Source organism: Triticum aestivum, chromosome 6A (genome assembly GCF_018294505.1).
Source record: "Triticum aestivum cultivar Chinese Spring chromosome 6A, IWGSC CS RefSeq v2.1, whole genome shotgun sequence".
NCBI lineage: Eukaryota > Viridiplantae > Streptophyta > Magnoliopsida > Poales > Poaceae > Triticum > Triticum aestivum.
In genome coordinates, this window is record NC_057809.1 from 61,763,886 (window position 1) to 61,775,710 (window position 11,825).

The window sequence follows — 11,825 nt, forward strand, 5'->3', positions numbered from 1 at the left end:
TGCTTGCTGAACATTTTTAAATAAATGGGCCACTTTTTCTACACACAATGTATATTTTTGTGTACATTTACATGAGAAACATTCTTTTGTATACAAATTTAACATTTTTTAAATGCTTGGTTAACATTTTTTAATACATAAGTAATATTTTTCTATACACATTTTAAACATTTATTAAATGATTGATTAACATTTTTCAAATACAAGATATGTTTTTGAATACATGATCAACATTATTTTCTATACATGTTTAAACATTTTCAAATGCTTGATTAGTATTTATTCAAATACAAGTTTGACATTTTTTTAATACATAGTAAACATTGCTTCTATACACATTGAACATCTTTCAAATGCATGATTAACATTTTTAAACCGAGACAAAAGAAATGTCCGTTGGTGGAAGGCCCAGCTACGGGAGCAGCGAGAGGAAGGCCCCAGGCGCGTCCGTGGCGTCGGCGAACCCTATTTGAAGGCACCCGTTTATCCCTTCATTTTTCTGTTTATCTGTTTAATGAAAAACAAGCGCATTCTCTTGTGACTCGAACATACAACCTGCAGATCAACAGCTGGCCACGGTAGCCACCTAGACATCTCAACCTGATCTGATTTGCTCTTTTCATTTTTCTTCCTTTTCATTTTTCTTGATCCTTTTTCTTTCTTTTTTCAAAATGCATGAAGTTTTAAATAAAAATGGATGGACTTTTTTTTTAAATCCACGAACTTTTTTTTAAAACCCAGTGAAAGTTTTCCAAATTTTGTGAACAAAAAACTAATTTTATGATCTTTTTACGAATTTGTGATTTTTTATGAAAATCGATGAACTTTTTTCAAATCTGTGAACATTTTTCAAAATCCTGTGAATTTTTGTCAAAATGGGCGAACATTTTTTACCAAAATTGATGAGCCTTTTCAAATCCATGATTTTTTTTGAAAATCTAGTAAATGTTTTCTCAAATTGTGGAAAATTAATTTTGATGAATTTTTTTGAACTCGTGAACTTTTTCTTATGAAATCAATGAACTTTTCCAAATTCGTGAACTTATTTTTCAAAATCCTATGAATTTTTTTCATATTTGTGAACATCTTTCAAAATTGATAATTGTTTTTGAATTTGTGAATTTTTTATTAGATCCATGATTCTCTTTTTCAAAATCAATGAACCTTTTCTAAAATTTGTGAATTTTTTCGAAAGTATGTTTTTTTTAAATTATTTATAATTGGACTGACAACAACAACAGGGTCAAATAGTGCTCTTTTTGGATATAAAACATGGAAGTCATCGCATTGCAGTGGTTATTGCGTTAGTGATGATGGGCCGACCTGGTAGCCATCGTCTTCGAGCACCAACTTACATAAGAGGCGCTGAGGGCGCTGAATAGGGGCTCCTTCTGGCGTCTGTTTTAAGGTGCGCGGATGGCCGAGCGAGGCACAGGCCTAGGTTGGCTACTGTTTGTGGGATTTTATGCGTGGCTGATGTTGGAAGTGCAAAGGCGTGCGGAAAGCCAATTTGCCTCCCAGAGCACGTCAAAAATACCTAAACAAAAAAAATCTATATATTCATAGTCACATGCAAATGCTATCTGTAATTTTTTAGGCAAAAAGGATAAACATTCTGGCCTGTGAAAAAAAAACATCAATGTTACCCTCAAATGTCATCATAAATTTGTTTTGTTCACCGACAAAACACTGCTATTTTGTTTCGCATAAAAATTGTCAAACATGCTTGCCACACTAACACGAACATCTAAAAAGATAGAATTTTTTTATTTTTTTGGTTACTGTTAATGCAGAAGCAAATGCTTCTGGAAGGCTACCCGGCGCGAGATTTTTTAGTAAAAGAAAAGGTCCAAGTTTGAGTCGTGGTTGCAAAAAACTAATCAATACAACGAATCAGCAACAGAAGAGGATGGAACAATTGCCGATCGTGATGGTTGTTTGAAAGAGTGAGTCAGAGGTGTGGTTGGTGTTGGATAACAACAATGCATTGTACAAATGCATCGACACGATAAATATGCACACTAAATAACCCTCTTCACCAGGAGTGAGTTTTGAAGACAGCTTCAACCAAAAAGTAAACAACGAAATAACACAAACAATATGCACATGTGACACACGATTTAATATGGAATAACCTTTTCAACTTGAGGAGTAAAAATCACGACTGTGAACCGACCGGTGCACACACAACTTCAGTATGAGAATCGTGAGTATAAAGTCTTCTTTAGAATTTTTAAAGAGATTTACAACACACTGTCCATGTTGCCAACCGGTAACAGCAACAATCATAAGAGACAAGATTTCAGCAAAGTAGAATTTACATAGCTTCCCTTCAGTCTTTTTCAAACTGCTCTTAACCCACTGAACGAAATAAGATCAAATTTTGCAAACAAGTAAACACATGTTCATGAGACCCCCCTCCAAATTTTAGCTCAAGCGGACATCGTTTGCCTATCCAAACTGTTTGTATACCAAAACTATTCTATTCTGAAACTGCAGCAATCCAATTTAACAAAACTACTCTCAAATCTGATGCTCCACTGGCCTAATCGACAAACTAGCTAACCAGATCAAAGTACTCAATGTAAGGAACCAAGCACGGTGCCAATCAAACCACGCTTGAGGCTCCATGCTTGAAACGGGATTGACGATAAATTTCAGCGCTCTCTCACCTCCTCCTGCTGCTCTCGCGTGCGTCGCCGCCGCCTTCGTCCCTGATTCCGTCTAGGCAAGTACTCCCTTCGTTCCGAATTACTTGTCGCAGGTATGGATGTATCTAGATGTATTTTAGTTCTAGATACATCTATTTTTGTGATGAGTAATTTGAAACGAAGGGAGTAGCAGGGACGGCAGCACGTTGCAAGGCATGGAGGGAATCGATGGGGCGCAGCGGGGGTAGTAGTGCGCTCGAACTAGAACAGCCCCGTCGTGCTCCTTGACGAGCTCCACCATCGCTGCGTTCCCCAACGTGACGCTCGCGTTGTCAGCCGACGTCGTGGCATGGTATACCTCCGTGCACCCCGATCGGACCATGTCCCCTGCGGTCGCCAGCCCGACACGGGCGAAGCGCGCGTCGGCGAAGAGCAGCTCCGCGCCGAGTGGGGCAGTGTGCTCCGTGCGCATGATCCAGTTGTGGTTGTGCACGGTGACGACAAGGGAGATGTCGTAGGCGAGCACCATGGTCATGTCATTTTGGTTGGAGAGGGAGAGGCGGGAGAGGACGGTGACGCCGACAGGGTGGGGGACGAGGGCGATGACGACCGGCGTGGCCACGACGGCGAGGACGAAAACGAGAACAAAGGCGGAAGAATGTATTGTCCATGGCATCCCAGAAGTAGTCGCAACAGCACGTGCCCCGATAGGATGGCATGGTTGGCGGTGTCCGTCGTGTCCTCTGCTTTCTTGTTGTTGCTCCCGCAGTAGTGAATCTCTCTGGCTAGGTGTGCGTTCATCAGGTTCAGTTCGACGGTGGCATAAGGCCGAGTTCTTTTCGCGCAGGATTCTGCAGAATTGGAATTTTCGAGAACTCTTAGAATCTGTTTCTCCCAAAATGTTAAAGTATTCCTTTTGTCTGTATTTTATGTAATAGGAAACTAGCACAATATCCCACCGAATATTGTTGTATGATTCGGTTGAGGATTTGATTTGATTCACCTTGATTAGCAAGGCATGTAATCCTATATATTGTGAATACAAGGGCCGCCCCAAGTGTGGCGTGAATCACAGAATCCTATTCTGTTTCTTGGTATCAGACTAACACATGATCCTCCTGATCGCCTAGCTTGCTCCAGCCATGTCCACCGAACCCAACACCAGCCCCTCCTTCACCACGGCAACCCTCCCCGCCTCCATGAACTCCACCAACGGCGCCCTGGTCACTGCTGTCATGCCCACTGCTGCGTCCCCAGCGGTCAACGTCGCGAGTGTCCGTACCCTTGTCCCTGTGACGCTGGACCTCCACGCCTCCAACTTCACCAAGTGGAGGATGCTCATCCGCGTGCTTCTCGGCAAGTACGATCTGCTCTCCCACGTCAGCACCGTCACTGCAGAGGCGGACCGCACCGCGGACTTGGTTCGCGAGGACTACATCGTCCGCTCGTGGCTCTATGGGTCCATCTCGGACGAGATCCTTGACATAATCATGGCAGAGGACCAGACGGCGCATGACGCTTGGATGCTCATCACCAACCTATTTCTTGATAATCAGATGACCCGCGTTGTTTATCTCGAGGCGGAGTTCCGCGGCCTCGTCCAGGGCGAGCTCTCCATCACCACCTACTGCCACCGCCTGAAGGCGCTCTCCGACGCCCTCAGTGACGTTGGCACCCCCATCTCCGACCAGACGCTTGTCCTCAATTGCCTCCGTGGTCTCAATCCGCGTTTCTCGGACATCACGACGATAGTCACCATGCAGAACCCTCTTCCTTCGTTCAGCCAGACGAGGTCACTGCTTACTCTCCGCGAGACTCAGCTCGCGAATTCCATGGCGATAGGGCACCAGACGGCCCTCAATGGAGGCGCGCCTCCTCATGGAGCCAGTGGCTCCACCTCCTCCGATTCCCACCGCGGACCTGACCGTGGCGACAACACTCGGCATGGCGGCGACGGCCCTCGCTGCGGCAACACCTCCGGGGGTGGCTCCTCTGGCGGACAGCGCAACAACGGCAACTGGAAGAAGAAGAAGGGCTCCGGCGGCGGGAACGGCGGCGGCGGCCGCTCCAACTACAACGACGGCAACATCCAACATGGGGCGCCCTCGTCTATTGGCCCCTGGGTCTGCTTCAATCCCTATACGGGGCAGGCCCAGCAGCTGTTTCAGGCGCCCCTAACGGCACGGCCCAATGCTGGCGCTGGACTCCTCGGGCCGCGACCCCCCGTCCTTCCGCCGGCTCAGGCGTTTACCTCTCTCGCGCCGCTGCACGGCCAGGCTTTCGGCACCAACCCGCCGCCCACTCCTGCCTATGGCGACACTCCGGCGTGGGACTGCTCCGCCCTCCTCGCTGCACTGAACAACGCCGCGACTCCTTCGACAGTGGGTGAATGGGTAATGGACTCTGGAGCCACAGCACACATGGCCTCCGACCCCGGTATGCTTCAACATCTCACACCCTCTCCTTCCCCCTCTATCGTCACCATGGGCAATGGCTCCACCTTGCCCATATCACACACTGGACACACCTCTATACCCGCTTCCAATCATTCTCTTTTTCTTCACAATGTATTACTTGTTCCTCATATCATCAAGAATTTACTTTCTGTTCGTCGTTTCACCATTGATAATCTTTGTTCTATTGAGTTTGACCCCCTCGGTTTCTCTGTGAAGGACCTTCGCACCAAGGCCGTGATTCTTCGTTGCAATAGTCTCGGCGGCCTCTACGTCTTCCCATCATCGGTCCTCCACCACCACGCCCATGGACTCCTCGCCACCACCTCCACCGAGCTTTGGCACCGCCGCCTAGGTCATCCAGGACGCGACGCCATGTCCCAACTTCATAAGAACTCCTTTATTTCATGTAATAAGGCAGCCTCGCATATTTGCCACGCTTGTCAACTTGGCAAACACGTGCGCTTGCCCTTCGCTAGGTCTACCTCAATAAGCGTCGAACCATTTAAGTTGATCCATTGTGATCTTTGGACTTCTCCAATTTTGAGTAATTCCGGTTTCAAGTACTATCTTGTTATTGTTGACGATTTTTCTCATTTTGTGTGGACCTTTCCTCTCCGGAACAAGTCCGACACCGCGGCTACTCTTATTAACTTTGTTGCCTACATTCACACACAATTTTCACGTCCCCTTGTGGCCATGCAAGCCGACAATGGGACCGAGTTTATCAACACCACGGCCACCTCTTTCTTCTCCACTCACGATATTCACCTTCGTTTCTCGTGCCCCTACACGTCCGCCCAAAACGGCAAGGCCGAACGTGCTATCCGCACGATCAACGATGTCACTCGCACTCTCCTCTTCCAATCCTCCATGCCGCCCTCCTACTGGGCCGAGGCTCTCGCCATGGCAACATACCTTGTCAATATATGTCCCTCCCAATCCATTGGTTTCTCGATTCCCTATATTCGTCTCTTCGACACAACACCAAATTATGCCGCCCTTCGTGTCTTTGGTTGCCTATGCTATCCCAACCAATCCGCTACGGCCAAACATAAACTTGCTCCTCGGTCCACTGCTTGCGTCTTCCTCGGATATCCGTCCAATCACAAGGGATACCGTTGCCTAGATATCTCTACACGTCGAGTTACCATCTCTCGCCATGTCATCTTCGACGAGACTGTTTTTCGATTCTCCTACTCCACCGATCGCCCCACCAATCCCTTGGTCGAGTTGGATTTCCTACTAGACATGGCTGCCACGCAACACACACCATCATACACTAATCTACCCAACATGCATATGCATGCAATACCACCCAACTCACCCACCCGAACCCCACCAGCCCCATCCCCACCGGCCCGAACCCCACCAACCCACTCCCAGCCAGCCCGCACTCCCTCGCCTGGCTGTTCTGCGCGCTGCCCGCCCAGCCAGCCTCCAGCTTTTCCCGCGCGCCCGCAACCCGCCATGCATGCAGACCCGCAACCCGTCATGCATGGCTCCCCATCCATCCCTACGACGGATCAGTCCCGAGCCTCTCCTGGTTCGCAGACTCCTTTCTCGCCCGCGTCCATGCAAGCAGTCCCGAGTGGCCAGACGCCCTCCCCTAGTTCGGCGTCCACTGACTCCTCCACGACGGTCATGGTTCACCGGCCACCATCCCCGTCCAACACTCACACCATGGTCACTCACGCTAAGCGTGGCCTCTTCCAACCCGTCGACCGTCTTAATCTCTCCGCTACTCACTCCGCACCTTCTCCTATTCCGAAAACATACCGGGATGCACTCCATGACCCACACTGGCGTCGCGCTATGACCGAGGAATTTGATGCTTTTGTCACTAACGGGACGTGGTCTCTTGTTCCACGTCCTCCTCGTGCTCATGTTGTTTCAGGGAAGTGGATATTCAAACACAAGTTCCACTCGGATGGCAGCCTTGCACGGTATAAGGCTCGATGGGTGGTACGAGGCTACTCTCAACAACAGGGCGTTGATTTTGATGAGACATTCAGCCCCGTTGTCAAGCCTGCGACGATTCGCATCGTCCTCAGCCTTGAGGTCTTTCGGGCATGGCCGATCCACCAGCTCGACGTCAAGAATGCCTTCCTCAATGGCTATCTTGACGAGGAGGTCTACTGCCAGCAGCCTCCCGGTTTTGTCGACGCTCGCTGTCCGGACTACGTATGTCGCCTACACAAGTCCCTCTACGGTCTTAAGCAGGCTCCAGGCGCTTGGTACCAGCGGTTCGCTCTGTTTGCCCATCGGCTTGGCTTCGTTGCCTCCAAGTCGGATGTGTCCCTCTTCATCTACAGGCGTGGTCCAGACCTTGCTTATCTACTATTGTATGTGGACGACATTGTCCTCACTGCCTCGACGGATCTACTCTTACGTCACCTCACACAACAGCTCCACTCTGAGTTTGCCATGACGGACCTTGGTGCCTTGACATTCTTCCTAGGCATCTCCGTCACTCGGACACCCTTGGGCATGGTTCTCTCTCAGCGACAGTATGCCTTGGAGCTTCTTCACCGTGCTGGCATGGTTGATTGTCACCCCTCTAGCACTCCGATCGACACTAAGTGCAAGCTTTCAGCTCAGGATGGTCCTCTTCTCTCCGATCCCACCGAGTATCGGAGCTACGCTGGTGCCTTACAGTATTTGACGCTCACGCGACCAGATATCGCGCATGCAGTTCAGCAGGCCTGTTTATACATGCATGCGCCCAGAGAGCCTCATATGCAGTTGGTTAAGAGCATTCTTCGGTACATAAAGGGGACCCTGGACCTCAGCTTGCACCTCTCGAGCTCCTCCTCTGCGACACTTACTGCATACTCTGACGCAGATTGGGCTGGGTGCCCCGACACCCGCCGATCTACATCTGGCTACTGCGTCTATCTTGGTGACAACCTTGTCTCTTGGTCGTCCAAACGTCAGACTACTATGTCTCGCTCCAGTGCCGAGGCGGAGTATCGCGCGGTTGCTCATGTTGTTGCTGAGTGTTGTTGGATTCGTCAGCTTCTTGGGGAGCTTCATCAGCCTCTGACGTCTGCCACTGTTGTCTTCTGTGACAACATTAGTACTGTCTACATGGCCTCTAATCCGGTCCAGCATCGTCGTACTAAGCACATTGAGATTGATATCCACTTCGTCCGGGAGAAGGTGTCGCTTGGTGAGGTCCGGGTTCTTCATGTGCCATCCTCGCATCAGTATGCTGACATCATGACAAAATGATTGCCCTCACAACTCTTCTCTGAGTTTCGTTCCAGCTTATGCTTGCTTCCATACGACGCACAAGCTGAGGGGGGATGTTAAAGTATTCCTTTTGTCTGTATTTTATGTAATAGGAAACTAGCACAATATCCCACCGAATATTGTTGTATGATTCGGTTGAGGATTTGATTTGATTCACCTTGATTAGCAAGGTATGTAATCCTATATATTGTGAATACAAGGGCCGCCCCAAGTGTGGCGTGAATCATAGAATCCTATTCTGTTTCTCAAAATCTATCGTTCAGTTCTTTTCGAAGATTGTAGTTTGAGATTTGGAAAGAGTTGTGTGCTAAAATGTCTATACTACCCTTAGGCAGAAATTGTTTGATGAATTGTTAGCACTTTGTTGTTTCTAACAATATATTGACGAATATGAGTACGAAAGTGCTTTACAAATGTCATAAAAGTGCTAAATAATACATTAGAATGGATTTAAAGTTTTATTCATTACAAAAATGGATGAACTAAAAAATGAATAATCTCAAGGTACAAGACTAGCAACATGGCTTGCTCCTCTCGTGGGCTGCTCATGGCCGTCCAGTTGCAGCTGATGGCTGGTGAAGCCGCCAGGTGCAGATGGTTGCGGGCGGAGACGGGGCCAGCGAGGCAGATGTGCGGTGGAGGAAAGTTTGGCGGCGATAGAAGGAAATTCTGGTGGCGGCGGGAAATGGGCCGACGAGGCGGGTCCGGTGGCGGCACGGCAACGCTAGCCGTCGCTGCACATTGGAGTTCTTTCCCTCGATGCGAACAGAGGCCGAGCGTGACCGCACGCTCGTTTTTCTCTATACAGTGCTGGAGGACTTAGCGACATTCTAGGTGTAATTAGCTAATAGGATATGGGTAGACTTCTATTCGAAACGTTTTCTTTTGAGGAACTCTTCAAAATCTTGAGATTGTGGGAAAATCATGGTTTTTTGGTGCTTTTAGATTGCACACTAGGATTACGGGATTTTGGAGACCAAATCGAGTTCTTTTAACTCAAGATTTTCTAGACCGAGATTCTCTAAAATCTGCTCAAAAGAACTAGGCCAGTAATGTGTGTCCCTAGGCTGCATGACAAGTGTTCGATGAAATGCATAAATCAAAAATAAGTTTTACTTCATTATATATAGGTAATCGGCTAGGTCCGACCAAATAACTTGCAGCTTGGCCCCTCTAGCGGTAGGGATGCACCCCATATGGGGAGCTGCCCAGGTCGCGGACTCCTCCATCCGGTGCGGGGCCGGCTGGCGCACTCCACTGCCCTATTGCGTTACTGTTGGGGAACGTAATAATTTCAAAAAAATTCCTACGCACATGCAAGATCATGGTGATGCAAAGCAACGAGAGGGGAGAGTGTTGTCCACGTACCCTCGTAGACCGAAAGCGGAAGCGTTAGCACAACGCGGTTGATGTAGTCGTACGTCTTCACGATCCGAACGATCAAGTACCGAACGCACGACACCTCCGAGTTCAGCACACGTTCAGCCCGATGACGTCCCTCGAACTCCGATCCAGCCGAGTGTTGAGGGAGAGTTTCGTCAGCACGACGGTGTGGTGACGATGATGATGTTCTACCGATGCAGGGCTTCGCCTAAGCACCGCTACAGTATTATCGAGGTGGACTATGGTGAAAGGGGGCACCGCACACGGCTAAAAGATCAAATCAATTGTTGTGTCTTTGGGGTGCCCCCTGCCCCCGTATATAAAGGAGTGGAGGAGGGGGAGGGCCGGCCCTCTCTATGGCGCGCCCTAAGGGAGTCCTACTCCCACCGGGAGTAGGATTCCCCCTTTCCTAGTAGAACTAGGAGCCCTTCCAAGTAGTAGGAGTAGGAGGGAAGGAAAGGGAAGGGAAAAGGAGAAGGAAGGAAGGGGGCGCCCCCCCCCCCCCTCCCTAGTCCAATTCGGACCAGCCCATGGGGAGGGGTGCGCCCACCCTTTGAGGCCTTTCTCTCCTTTCCCGTATGGCCCATTAAGGCCCAATACGAATTCCCGTAACTCCCCGGTACTCCCGAAAATACCCGAATCACTCGGAACCTTTCCGATGTCCGAATATAGTCGTCCAATATATCGATCTTTACGTCTCGACCATTTCGAGACTCCTCGTCGTGTCCCCGATCTCATCCGCGACTTCGAACTCCTTCGGTACATCCAAACACATAAACTCATAATATAACCGTCATCGAACTTTAAGCGTGCGGACCCTACGGGTTCAAGAACTATGTAGACATGACCGTGACACGTCTCCGGTCAATAACCAATAGCGGAACTTGGATGTTCATATTGGCTCCTACATATTCTACGAAGATCTTTATCGGTCAAACCGCATAACAACATACGTTGTTCCCTTTGTCATCGGTATGTTACTTGCCCGAGATTCGATCGTCGATATCTCAATACCTAGTTCAATCTCGTTACCGGCAAGTCTCTTTACTCGTTCCGTAACACATCATCCCGCAACTAACTCATTAGTTGCAATGCTTGCAAGGCTTATAGTGATGTGCATTACCGAGTGGTCCCAGAGATACCTCTCCGACAATTGGAGTGACAAATCCTAATCTCGAAATACGTCAACCCAACAAGTACCTTCAGAGACACCTGTAGAGCACCTTTATATTTACCCAGTTACGTTGTGACGTTTGGTAGCACACAAAGTGTTCCTCCGGTAAACGTGAGTTGCATAATCTCATAGTCATAGGAACATGTATAAGTCATGAAGAAAGCAATAGCAACAAACTAAACGATCAAGTGCTATGCTAACGGAATGAGTCAAGTCAATCACATAATTCTCTAATGATGTGACCCCGTTAATCAAATGACAACTCATGTCTATGGCTAGAAAACTTAACCATCTTTGATTCAACGAGCTAGTCAAGTAGAGGCATACTAGTGACATACTGTTTGTCTATGTATTCACACATGTATTATGTTTCCGGTTAATACAATTCTAGCATGAACAATAAACATTTATCATGATATAAGGAAATAAATAATAACTTTATTATTGCCTCTGGGGCATATTTCCTTCAGTTACTACCGCCAAACTCCACCGTTGAGAGCTGCAGTCCTACTTGGCTGCGACCATGTCCTGTTACGGCCGCTCAAGCCTGCCACCAGCTTTCGCTTGCTGCTAGCACACATGGAAGTATTGTGTGGCTTGTAAAGCAAGTTCCCTAATATATGACACCTATTTGTAGCCATACCATGGCCTTGAGTATTTTGGAGTTAATCTAAAGTTTCTGGGCCCTGAAAAATTCATAAGTTTTCATGCCTTTAATCTTGTCGTCATTTCCATGTTGTTGTTCTCATAAATGGGAGAGACGATCGACATCTTGCACTTATGAAGAACCTGCAATGACACTGATGGATGTTAGAGTGATGACTCTATTGAATATAGAGTGTTCAATGCAGGAGAACACACAGGTGAACAAGGTTAATTGGTTTGGTTTTGTACATTTTTTGGTTTCAC